This window comes from Vipera berus, assembly GCF_964194415.1.
Source record: "Vipera berus genome assembly, chromosome: 11".
NCBI classification, from domain to species: Eukaryota; Metazoa; Chordata; class Lepidosauria; order Squamata; family Viperidae; genus Vipera; species Vipera berus.
In genome coordinates this window covers 12,030,072-12,043,224 of record NC_138214.1, presented here as the reverse complement: position 1 = coordinate 12,043,224, position 13,153 = coordinate 12,030,072, and the positions used below count along the sequence as shown (strand labels likewise).

General features: G+C 42.5%; 1 protein-coding gene across 1 annotated transcript in view; it reads right to left on the bottom strand.

The window, feature by feature from the left end:
* CYSLTR1 (cysteinyl leukotriene receptor 1) overlaps positions 1 to 12,884 on the bottom strand; it is an 86,039-nt gene extending 73,155 nt beyond the window's left edge. Inside the window, exon 1 of the mRNA XM_081336843.1 lies at positions 12,685 to 12,884. The gene's annotated coding sequence lies outside the window, so the exon portion shown is untranslated. The remainder of the gene's footprint in view (positions 1 to 12,684) is intronic.
* Positions 12,885 to 13,153: the final 269 nt, after the last annotated feature.

Sequence of the window (13,153 nt, the reverse complement as noted above, 5' to 3'; positions counted from 1 at the left end):
AGCAAGTGTGACAAAGCGCCATTCCAAATTACAACCAAACAAGAACGTAGCAAAAGCTGATGAGCAGAAACCATGTCAAGAAACCAACGTAGCTACGCAACCTATTCTCCAGAATGAAAAATAACATCCCAAAGGATGTCAACAACTGAAAACCTGTCTGTTCTCCTAGATCAGGGGTCTTCAAACTTGGCCCTTTTATGACTTCTGGACTTCAACTGCCAGAATTCCTGAGCCAGGCACACTGGCTGAGGAATTCTGGGAGTTGACGTCCACAAGTCATAAAAGGGCCAGGTTTGAAGACCCCTGTCCCAGATCTTGGGATAGGGTCGATGAGACTTCCCTAGTGTGATATTCTTAAGGTTTTGATGTGTGGTCTAGATTGCTACCTTATAATTTTGTCATTTGTTTGGGTCCAATTTATTGTATTTTATTATTTCTTTGTTGTTCTTTAGTCTCTGAGCCTCCCAGAATCAATTGAAGTAGAATAGCATGCAAGCCAAACCCAAACCCAAACCAAACCAATCAAGTAGGCTTGGACTTTTTCACACTAGACACAGCTTTTCTGAGTAGCGTTTGCCTTTGAGAAGAATGTCTGAAAACCCACAAATGCAAAACAAAGTATATAACAAGTACAGTTAAAAATTGCAATTGGACCGGTGAGAGATCATATAGGCAACCATAGTAATAATAGAATAGAGCTGGAAGGGACCTTGGGGGTTTTCTAGTCCAGCCCCCCGCTTAAGCATGAGAAGTGACAAGTGACTGTCTAGCCCAGGGGTAGGCAACCTTGGCTCTTTTATGACTCGTGGACTTCAACTGCCAGAATTCCTGAGCCAGAATTCTGGGAGTTGAAGTCCACGAGTCATAAGAGAGCCAAGGTTGCCTACCCCTGGCTCTAGCCTCTAGTCCTTAGCCCCAGAAGAAAACTGAGTCATGGTGTTTGACTTCACAACTAAAAATACAGCTTAAGGTCTACTAATGAAATTAAGATATACCAACGGACAGTGCAATAAAATATTCTAGCATACAATATTCCCAATCAGGAATCCAAGAAACTAGTTAGCCATGAGCTCTTTCATAATGCTATTCCTGACGCTCTAGGCCCTAGAGTCTAGGGTGTAGTTGGACTGGAACCATGGCTTATGGAATTAAATCAATTTTCTCATGACTTCAGTCATAACCAAATAGGATAGCTAGCACACCACCATAAGTAAAAAAAAAAGCAGTTGGCTAAATTATAGTTCCATGTTTGATGCAAACTCAGCAATAACATATAGAGATGTGATAAGCCAGCCAAAATTCAGGAAGAATGAAAGGACTATGTCTGTCTTCAGCCCAACTTCTCCCAAAAAACCCTTTACCATCATTTTTATTTACAAACTTTAAAACAAGGATTATTCCAAACACTAAATCTTTCCAAGGCATAGGAAGCAACTTTAAACAGCCAATTAAATCTGGTTGCCTTAAATCCAGGAAATACAATAGGATTCCAACCATAATTAGAATAAAATACCTGCCAAGGTTTGAGGAAATCCAAATAGTTCCTCTGTAGTTATCTCCAAATTGCACCCATTCTATTCTGTTCTTAATGGCTTCCTTTCCATTCAAGGTGCTTTCCATTCAAAACTCCCCATTAGGAACTTTTAAGGAAGAGAGACAAATTATTTGTGGGATCACCTGTATCTAATGATCTCTAGCCATCTGAACATGCTCCAGATCCCAATGCATAATAGAGTCCAAGAGAGGTATCTTCTGTGTTGTTTTGCCTATCTTATGGAATAGCAATCTTCCTGAGATTCAGATCTGATCCAGATCTGATCCTACCTTTCTTTCATAAGACTTCGAAGAATTGATTTTTTTTCCCTCTGCCCCTGCACCAGGTCCAAAGGATTTGTGAACTTATCCACCACGATTGACTCTATTGTTAAACTGCCTTTGAAAGAATGATTCATGTTCTGTTATATTTTATTGTTGTTTCTGTTTCAGTGTGTTCTTATTTTAATTGGGTGCTGCCTTAAGTTGTTCTTGAGAATACATCTGTTGACCGAATAAATAAAAATTCTATTCCCCCCCTCCAAATTAATAGGTAAATCCAATGATATTGAAAATCTGAAAAATTAAAGCCCCCAAGTTCATAAAGGAGTCAGATCATGGACAGAAAGCTGTTTCGGTTTTGAATATTCCATAATAAAATTAATCATTAATTTGTCAATCTCCAAAGTATCCATGTGGAATTAACACTAAGATCCTTGAAATACATGCTAAACATGAAATTATATTTATTTGACCATGTTTATTCTATGCCACTGACACTGATATTTTCAATTTTCTACTTAGATCATTGTTAGTTGGAGAGAGCTCAGAAAGAAGATTCTTTTCCAAAAAAAGGAGACTATTTGGAACAGGGTTGAAATGAGAGATTGTTTCCTTGCAGACATTCCATGACCCAACTAGGTAACATAACCAGCGCATAACACTAGCCCTGATGATGTTACCTAGTTTGGTAATGAAACGCCTGCAAGAAAACAACCAAACTCAGAGAGCACCAAGGAGCCCACAGTCGTCGTCGTCGTCGTCCTCCTCCTCCTCCTCCTCCTCCTCCTCCTCCTCCTCCTCCTCCTCCTCCTCCTCCTCTCTGCAAACCTCATTCCCTTCTAGCCCTGATGATGTTACCTAGTTTGGTAATGAAACGTCTGCAAGAAAACAACCAAGCTCAGAGAGCACCAAGGAGCCCACAGTCGTCGTCGTCGTCGTCGTCGTCCTCCTCCTCCTCCTCCTCCTCCTCCTCTCTGCAAACCTCATTCCCTTCTAGCCCTGATGATGTTACCTAGTTTGGTAATGAAACGTCTGCAAGAAAACAACCAAGCTCAGAGAGCACCAAGGAGCCCACAGTCGTCGTCGTCGTCGTCCTCCTCCTCCTCCTCCTCCTCCTCCTCCTCCTCCTCCTCTCTGCAAACCTCATTCCCTTCTAGCCCTGATGATGTTACCTAGTTTGGTAATGAAACGTCTGCAAGAAAACAACCAAGCTCAGAGAGCACCAAGGGCCCCACAGTCCTCCTCCTCCTTTCCACAAGCTCCACTACCTTCTAGTACTGATGATGTTACCTATTTGGGTAATGAAATGTCTGCAAGAAAACAACCAAGGTCAGAGCAACAAGGACCCCACAGTCGTTGTTCTCCTCCTCCTCCTCCTCCACCTCCTCCTCCTCCTCCTCCTCCTCCTCCTCCTCCTCCTCCTCCTCCTCCTTCTCTCTGCAACCTCATTCCCTTCTAGCCCTGATGATGTTACCTAGTTTGGTAATGAAACGCCTGCAAGAAAATAACCAAAGCTCAGAGAGCACCAAGGATCCCTCAGATTCTTTTCCCCATTTCAGAAGACACATCCGTGCCTTCTACATCTTAGCAGGACATGACCCCATTTTTAATTTAAATATCATTACTTTCTGGGCTTTGTCAGGATGTATTTATAAAAGTGCTTATAAGAAACTCATCTGGAACTTTCAGTATTTTCTTCTTTGCTTATTGACTTCCCTCCAAAAATGAAAGCATTATGGGAGAACTGAATTGGTTCCCAGAATGGGATAATAGCTGAGTAAATTTGTACCGCTTTGTAAATAAATGCAGCAAACAACAGCTGTAGAGGAGGAATGAAAACTCTGGGTTGCAAGAAAATTTCCATTTGCTTTAGGGGTGGAAAAAATTGGTTTCTCTTCTTTCTTTTTCTGGTTAAAGCATCTTGTAACTATGTGCTGCGTTTAGTAGTCATCTAGTTTTTTTTAATAGCCTCAATATGATAGCCCTGAACTTTGGTAAAAGTTGTTCTGCAACACTCCCCCACTATGGTGTTTTTGTGTGTGTGTGTGTGTGTGTGTGTGTGTGTGTGTGTGTGTGTGTGACAGAGAGAGACAGAGAGAGACAGAGACAGAGACGGAGAGGGACAGAGAGAGATGAAAACACACAAGATGTATTTGTACAAAAGCCTAACCACAGCTGTGACCTGCTCTTTAAGTAGGCGGCGATAGTCTAGTGCGCTGCCTGGCTGAGGAATTCTGGGAGTTGAAGTCCACAAGTCATAAAAGGGCCACTTTTGAAGACCCCCAGGTCTAGTGGGATCTCCAAACTCTGCTCCAGATCTGTCTGGCCAGCGCAACCTCTTCAAAACCCGAAGATTGGAAAAACCCCGAATCTGGGGAGATCTAAAGGCAGAACCATCTGAGGTTGCTTTCTGATATTAAGGTTGCACTAACAGAGAGATGGAATCAAGATCACATGAAGTATGAGTACCACTTGATAAAGCCTTCGTAAGACCACATTCGGAACACTGCGTCCAATTTTGGTGAACACATAATAAAAAAGATGTAGAGACTCTGGAAAGAGTGCAGAGAAGAGCAGAGAAGATAATTAGGGGGCTGGAGGCTAAAACATACGAAGAACGGTTGCAGGAATTGGGTTTGTCTGTTCTAGTGGGGAAAAAAGGACTAGAGATGACATGACAACAGCGTTCCAATATTTGTGGGGCTGCCCCAAAGAAGAGGGGATCAATCTATTTTCCAAAGCACCAGAAGGCAGGACAAGAAGCAATGGGTGGAAACTAATCAAGGAGAGAAGCAACCTAGAAAGAAAGAGAAATTTCTTAACAGTGACACCAATTAATCAGAGAAATGACTTGCCTTCAGAAGTTGTGGGTGCTCCAACACTGGAGGTTTTTAAGAAGAGATTGGACAACTGTTTGTCTGAAATGATATGGTGTTTCCTGTTTGAGCAGGGGGTTGGACTAGAGGATCTCCAAGGTCCCTTCCAATTCTGTTATTCTGTTCTAAAATTGAGCCTAAGCTTATTTTTTCATATCCAGCCCCCCCCCACAGCAAAAAACCCCAAAAACCTCCAGAAATAATAATCTTGACAGCATTCAAGATTACTTGCTTAACCAGAGATTGATAGATTTCCAATTCATGTGAGTTTCTCTTTCTTCCCTTTTTTCTACCAGACCACCTCGGGCACTGTTGAGTTTTAAGCTGGGAGAACTGGTCTCACCCAGACCCCAAACTCTAATTTTCAACATTTCATGAGGAAAGCACACACACACTTTTTATAGCCTTCAAGGCAAGAGAAGACTGAAATTTTCACAATGCAAATCTGCTTTCCATAAAATCTCTTGTTGTGTTTTTGCTATATTTAGAGCTAAAATGCAAATAGATTTAAAAAAAACCACAACCCTGCCTATTTCAATTGTTTTACTTAGTAGAGCAGGACTTGTTCATTTTTTCCCTACTGCATTTTTTCCCCCCAACGTGGAAATGTTAGTAACTGATTACATTTCCGCCATCTGAGAACGTATGGACGCTTTCCATACATCTTCCCTTCATTTACATAACTATGTAGCATACATTGCCTGATATTTTTAATGCAATCACCCTGTTTCTATTCTCTGGCACAATTTTTAGTGCAGAAACACAAATAAGCTCACAGCAAGCTTGTAAAAGAAAATTACTAGCCTTGGCACGCAACCTTCAGGATCATACTTCCCTTTCTGATACATTTCTGTAGGAAATCAGGGAAAAGCAGTGAGCATTATTTAATCAGAGCACTTGTCTGAGGGGACTATTCAGTTTGTATCACACTACAAACGCTTGTATCACACTAAATAAAGCCTCTTTCAAGCAAAACTTCTGGCATCTTCATAAAAACTTTCCTTGATGCCATTACGTGGTGTATCCTTCCTTCCTTCCTTCCTTCCTTCCTTCCTTCCTTCCTTCCTTCCTTCCTTCCTTCCTTCCTGTTTCCTTTCCTTTCCCTTCCTTTTCTTCCTCCCTCCCTCCCTCTGTCCCTTCCTCCCTCCCTTCCTCTCTCTCTCTCTCTCTTTCTTTCTTTCTTTCTTTCTTTCTTTCTTTCTTTCTTTCCTTTCCTTTCCTTTCCTTTCCTTTCCTTTCCTTTCTTTCCCTTTGCAATCTAGCCAACAGTCCTAAAGTATATTTCCTTTTATAACCTGACTCTTGTGGGGGGGGAAGAAGGAAGGGGGAGTGGGGATAAGGCAGAAGGTTTGGGTTTTACACTCTGAAGAGATCTTTCATTGCAAGGCATTTTCTCATGAAGAGATTCACTCTCAGCAAGGTAATTGGCAAAGCTGTTCCAAGGCCAAATGACGGCCATTCATAAACACCCGAGCCCGTTTCACCTTTTACAAATGCTGTTTCCACGCAAGTTCCTTCTCTGTCAGTGGCTGGCATGTTCCTGGCTCCCTCTTTTAAAATCCTGTGATGCACTGTCATTTGTGAAATGTCCTACGCTGTTAGTTTTTCTCTTCTCAAACGAGGGACTGTTGACATTGAGTCAACACACAGATGACCCTGAACTGACCCTCAGTTCTTAATACAGTAACTTCCATTTGGAATGACCAGTCAAAATAAATTCTGTTCAGGAAGAAACCTCCATTTATGTTACTCTGAATTTATACCAGGGCTAAAAGGAATACTCCTGATAATCCTAATAAAGGAGAATATTTGTATCTCAGGGTTGAAAGGAGGGGTGCTTGGAACTCACTGAGCTTGGTCGTTTTCTTGCAGACATTTCATTCCCAAACTAGCTAAGCACTGATGGTGTCACCTACAGTACTTGGGTAATGAAATGTTTGCGAGAAAACAACCAAGCTCTGAGAGCACGAAGGACCCCTGATAATTCTCTTGTCCAAAAAAGTGAAACAATAGATTTGTACTACTGTGGACCAGACTGACTGAGAAGAAAGGAAGATGGGGCACATCAGCCTGAATGAGCTCTTCTTCAGGAGCATTGTAGATAAAAATTTTACACTTGGAAAAATCACATCTTGCCTTGGGGCAGTCAACAGAGAGACACTGATCAAGACCGATAAACTATTTCAATAGAGGAGGAGGAGGAGGAGGAGGAGGAGGAGGAGGAGGAGGAGGAGGAGGAGGAGGAGAAAAGGAAGAAGAAGAAGGAGGAGGAGGAGGAGGAGGAGGAGGAGGAGGAGGAGGAGAAGAGGAGGAGGAGGAGGAGAAGAGGAGGAGGAGGAGGAGGAGAAAAGGAAGAAGGAGAGGAGGAGGAGGAGGAGAAGGAGAAGGAGAAGAAGAAGAAGAAGAAGAAGAAGAAGAAGAAGAAGAAGAAGAAGAAGAAGAAGAAGAAGAAGAAGAAGAAGAAGAAGAAGAAGAAGAAGAAGAAGAAGAAGAAGAAGAAGAAGAAGCTGCTCATGGATGCCTGACTTTTCCTGCGCGGTAGTATGTTTTTCATTTAGAAAACTTCAAGTTTGTTGGAACAGCCCGATGGTTCTTTTCCTCTCTCCCTCCTTCCAAAATATGAGTAGAAGCAGTTGGTGGGGTAGACCTCTCTCTGAAACTCTAAGAAATCAAAAATACTGAGCTAGATAGCCAAACCATCTGATCTGCTTTGAGTTAACTCCTGATATTTCTTTGGATAGCAAACCTGAATAAGAGACAGGATCATTTAAAAAAAGGGTGCAGTTTCCATAATGTTCTGCTAGATCCATCCCCTGAATTAGTAGCTTGGCTCGCCTGGGGCAAAATTCTTTCTTTTTAGAGTGGGCCAGTCTAAATCTCAGAAACGAATTTTCAACAAGTGTTCCATTTGGCTAAAGCCTTGATGTTTAGTATACAAGGTCAACAATCCCTGGCTATTCCATCCTACAGCTGCATGCTCTCTCTCTCACTCCACCCAGCCCCCTCAAAAAAAACAACAAAAAAAAAAACAACCAACCTGATCTAGCCTTGCACGTTTCCCATGGATCGTTTCCGTGAGTGAGATTGCAACACAAAGATCACTTTTATTCAGGATGATCCAGTAGCAGTGTGACAATCTGACAGCCAGTTTTCCTCTTTGGCTGATCATTTAACCTTTCGTGTGAAGCTCTTGCCAACAAACGATCATGGCAATATTTTATTGCAGAAAAGATTTGGCATTCCTGAGTGTAGAGTTTATGGAAACTTCTTGTTTGGAATCATAAACGGCCCCAATATCTTCCAGCTGTTCCACTTTGACATGTCCAAACTGCCTAGTGCTGAGAACAGTCGAACAGTCAGAAATGATCATAGAAGAACAGTAAAACCTTTGTGGAAAGTTTGCAAATCAGGAAAGCCCAACGTGACATTGTGCTTGTGTGTCTTCCTCCCAAATAAGGCAGAGAGTACTGGTACAGACAGGATCAGGACCATTGCCACCTATTGAACCTTATTAGGACACAACCCACTCAACGGCCAGGAAGACCAAGATGTGTGTGATGGAATGCAGTAAGGAAGTTGATTCTCAGGAAGGAGAGGCTGCATTCCAGAGGAGCAAGAGGCAACTCAGCCCAGATATTACGTGTGAGAGAAAGAGGGTGAAGACAGCCCCTTCCTAACAGACCCCAGAATATACTGTAAATGCAGAGAGTAAAATGCTCCACTTGGCAAGACTAATGTCAGGTCCAAACTCTATCCCGAATTAAGGGATTACAGGGTCAGAGAAAGGGAGATGTCGGGTCCAAAACCAAGAATGACACAAGGTGATTCCTCCAAGCTGAGTTCTTTATTTTTGCACACCTCTCTTACATTTAAATAATTAATGCACTTATATGTTCCTTCTCTCTCTCAGATTACATCATAATTTCCTTCTTTTGATAATCTACCCTGATGATCAGATCCGTAAATCACTTTTTTTTTTTAGTAGTGAAAAGTCCGTAAGGAATTTCCAATCATGAGCATCTAACTTGTGCTCCAATGCTAGGGTTTTATGGGCAGAACTTTAGATCCCTCAGGAGAGCATTTGGTAAGAACCATATGGTAAACCTGGTAGTAGAGGCAATAGTTTGTGCCTGGGAAATATAATGAGCTGACTTGGGTGCAAAGCCAAGAATCCAAATATATCGAAGGAAAAGCATGAAGACCCCTTTTGATGGTGGTTGATCGCTATGGGTGCCATGATATTCTTGCCACGACCCATTAAGTACAGTATGAAAGCAATTATCAGTTGGAATAACACAGAGTTAACTCCTCCCGGCTGGGAAGCAGAATGACAGGTTAAACAAGGAAATAATTTCTTAATTACCGGAGAGGAAACATCAACATTGGAAGGCAGCGGCTGGAAAACTGATGCCCAGGAAAACAAATAAAACTGTGAGTGCTGAGTGTTAATGTTCACAGCGGAGGTTACTTATTCTGGCAGGCATAAGTGCAAGCCTTACCACTTGCAATTCTTTTAGCCCGCCTTAAGTGAAACCATGTGTCACTAGCAAAGAGGGAGAGGTTTAGGCAGCAAACAAGCTGGCTTGGAGGCAAGATGAGAAAGTAAGTTCAAGAGAAAAGAGAGATGGAGGAGAGAATAGCTTATCGCCCCTCTGCTCTAAATGTCCTTCTCCGAGCTGTACTCAGCCCAGGTTTTATCCATGGGTTATACAGGTAGTTCTCAACATACAACAGATCATTTAGTGACCAATCAAAGTTCCAGCAGCACTGGAAAAAAAGTGACTTACGGCCGTTTTTCACACTTATGACCACAGCAGCAGCCCCAGGGTCATGCGATCACAATTCAGACGCATGGCAACTGACTCGTATTTATGACCGTTGCTGTGTCCCAGGGTCATGGGATCCCCTTTTGTGACCTTTGACAAGCAAAGTCAATGGAGAAACCAGATCCACTGAACAAGCATCATACTAACTGAAGAACTGCAGGGAGTCACTTAACAGCTGTGGCAAGACAGGTCATAAAATAGGGCAAAATTCACCTAAAACTGATCAACATAAATTTGGAGCTCGGCTGTTGTCCTAAATCAGGGGTCAGCAACCTGAAACAGTGAAAGAGCCACTCGGAACCGGTTCCCTCACAAAAGGAAAAACTGGGAGCCGCAAAAAAATGTGACTGAAGAGTGGAGCCAAGGCGAGATATGCACCTACCCTGCATATTTGAATTGATTGGTTTAACTTTTTTAGTCCCACTTTTTTTTTTGAACTGCACATGGCAGAGGACTGGGAGCTGCAGGAGATGGCTGAAAGAGCCGCATGCGGCTCCGGAGCCGCGGGTTGCAGACCTGTGTCCTAAATGGAGACTATCTCCATTTTGCAAATATGTGCTCACTTCTACCACATGGGCTAAAATGAAGTAAATGGAAGAAACCTAGCCATTTTCTTAATACGTTGCGTGAACTAGATCATCATTAGCATGCTACGTGAACATACTGTAACACCTGTGTTCTTAATCCCATTGTCGTCCCCTTAATCCTCATTTAGGGTTTACCAAGTATAATAAACCCAGCTATGGATACCAATAAACTGAATTAAGAATTAGGATGAACTGCTTGATTCAGAAGAGAGAAGCAACAACAGATAAGAGGATGGAATTTAGCAGAACAGTTGGGCCAGTTCCTTATGTGTTCCATCCCATTTCAATATTAGTCTCTAATTTCAAAACAAAATTTAAACACAAGAGACCATTGACTTACTACTTCTTACCCCTTTTGCAAGCTACATTTAGCGTTGTTAATCTTGAAAGGAAAAAACATGAAGGATACGAATGAAGCTATTCAAAATAGGCCTTCCTTCCTTCCTTCCTTCCTTCCTTCCTTCCTTCCTTCCTTCCTTCCTTCCTTCCTTCCTTCCTTCCTTCTTTTCTTTCTTTCTTTCCTTCCCTCCCTCCCTCCCTCCCTCCCTCCCTCCCTTCCTTCCTTCCTTTCTTTCTCTGTCTCTGTCTCTGTCTCTGTCTCTCTCTCTCTCTCTCTCACACACACACACACACAAACACACACAACTTCTAGATCAGAGGTCCCCAATCTTTTGGGCAACAGGGACCGGTTCCGTGGAGAGAGGTTTTTCTGTGGACCAGAGGGGGTGTGGTTTTGTGTGCTGCCTGCATCCCATGGATGGGGCTTTGCTTGATTGTGTGGCCCGTTTTTTGGCATGCCGTGGACTAGTGCCAGTCCACGGACCGGGGGTTGGGGAATCCTGTTCTAGATGTATTTTCTCAAAGTACATATATCTAAATTGTTTATCCTAAAAACAATGGTCTACAGGTAGTTTTTGCTTAACTACCTTAGCAGGTCCACAAGGACTCTTGGCCTAGAAGACACAATGTCCCATCTCTGTGACATGCCTTCAAATAGTAATTGCAGAGGAGCAATAATGATAGAAGAGCCTCTTGTCTAATAGCACCCAGAGGACTCTAGTTGGTCATTGCAGAATTAAGATGGGTTAAGATGGGTTTTCCTGATCCCACAACGTTCTTCTTATGTTCTTAAGGAATGAGTGATGGAAAAGGCTTTTGCCAGGTAGAATCACTTGGGATCACTTACATTCTACAAAACATCCAAGCAAACACACCTGACCAAAGAAAGAGCTTGAGTTTCTACATCTTTTTTGCTGTCTTCTAGAAATCATCCATCGTTTGATGCCCAGAACTGACCCCCCCCCAGATGGATGCTCCCTCTAATTCCACATGTAATGGGAATTGGGCTACTAATACACCTGGAGAACCCCGAATTACTGGAGGTTGGAATGGAGCCGATTGCGTTAAAAGGGGAAATACTTTGACCTGGAGAAATATTCTTTTTTTGAGGAAAAGCAACGTTTGGGCTATTGTTGTGCACATGTTCTTGGAACGAAAATTCAGCCAAATGAAACAAACAAGTTTGAAGGAAAGGGAGGGAAAGAAATGTACCGTGCTGGATACACCAGGGACATCAGTAATTCGAAAGCTAAGTGAGAAACCATTTTTTGTTTGGAATGCTTATCTAAAACTGGATCGATGGGCAGGAGGTCAAGAGCAGTTGGTCTCCCTTGTTGCTTATTGTGATCCTAGGGCAGAGACACTGGAGGAAAGGGTAGGAAGATAGCCTGGGGTGGTAAGGAAAGACTGAAAACTACAAGACATAAATGCAATCTTTAAATTACAGAGCACTAAATTTTAGTATTAAACTAGTTAGAATTGGGCACTGGAGTAGAATTCAACATGGAACAAGTCTTGGGGAGGTCCCATCTAGTTATTACTATAATTTATTCATAATTGTCCTCATGTCTTGTGACAATTTCTCTGTGTTTTATCCTTTCCTTATGTAAGGATGGTAGTAAACAAGCAAAGTCTTTATTTTTTCTCCAATGAACACCTAGTTATAAAATGGGCATTTTTATTTTCTCTACTGTGTCAACCATTATTTATTTTCCATCAAGGTCCACCAAATGCTATGGAAGAACCATAATTTCATTCCCTGGACATCTTCTTATTCCTAAGGGCCATCATTCTAGTTATTCTGACTTTTGATAGAGTCACTGCAATGCCATTAAATAGGCAAAGTTATACAATAAAGTGGACCCAAACTTCCAAATGTTCCTTTTATTCTGATCTATGATTGCGGTGGCTCAGTGGGTTAGGACGCTGAGCTTGTCGATCATAAGGTCAGCAGTTTGGCGGGTCGAATCCCGAGTGCCGCGTAACAGAGTGAGCGCCTGTTACTCGTCCCAGCTTCTGCCAACCTAGCAGTTCAAAAGCACGTAAAAATGCAAGTAGTAAAATAGGGACCACTACGGTGGGAAGGTAACAGCGTTCCGTGCGCCTTTGGCGTTTACTCATGCCGGCCACATGACCATCCTCGGATAAGCGCTGGCTCTTCGGCTTTGAAACAGAGATAAGCACCAGCCCCTAGAGTTGGAAACGACTAGCACGCATGTGCGGGGGAACCTTTAACTTTACCTTTATGATTGCTAAGTATTTCTAGGAGACCTTGCTGAGGGACAGGCTCCAAAGGCTTTGGAAAAGCCACAGTGACTTTTGCCTTAACTGCTGATTCTTCTGTCCATATATTTCAGCAGCCTGATGGCAAAAGAGGAGGGCTGAATCACACCCACATCTGAAGGACAAAAAAAAAGGAAAAGGGAAAAAAATAGATCCTTTCATTTAAGAATTGCAATGACTGTAGCTGTGTAGATCATCAAAGGGACTCTTTCCTTTGTCGATTTGATTGAAGAGTTTCATTGAAGCTATGCTGCAAAACAGCTTCCTGCTCTATTTACTGGTTCAGAGTGATCCTGACATTCCTGCATGCACACTGAAGTTGTCAATTGAGGTGGATTGGCCCTGGGTCAATGCTATTTCATGATGGACTGAGTTGACTAAGAACTATTCATCGCCATGAGACAAAGCTACTCAAGAAGGCAGATGA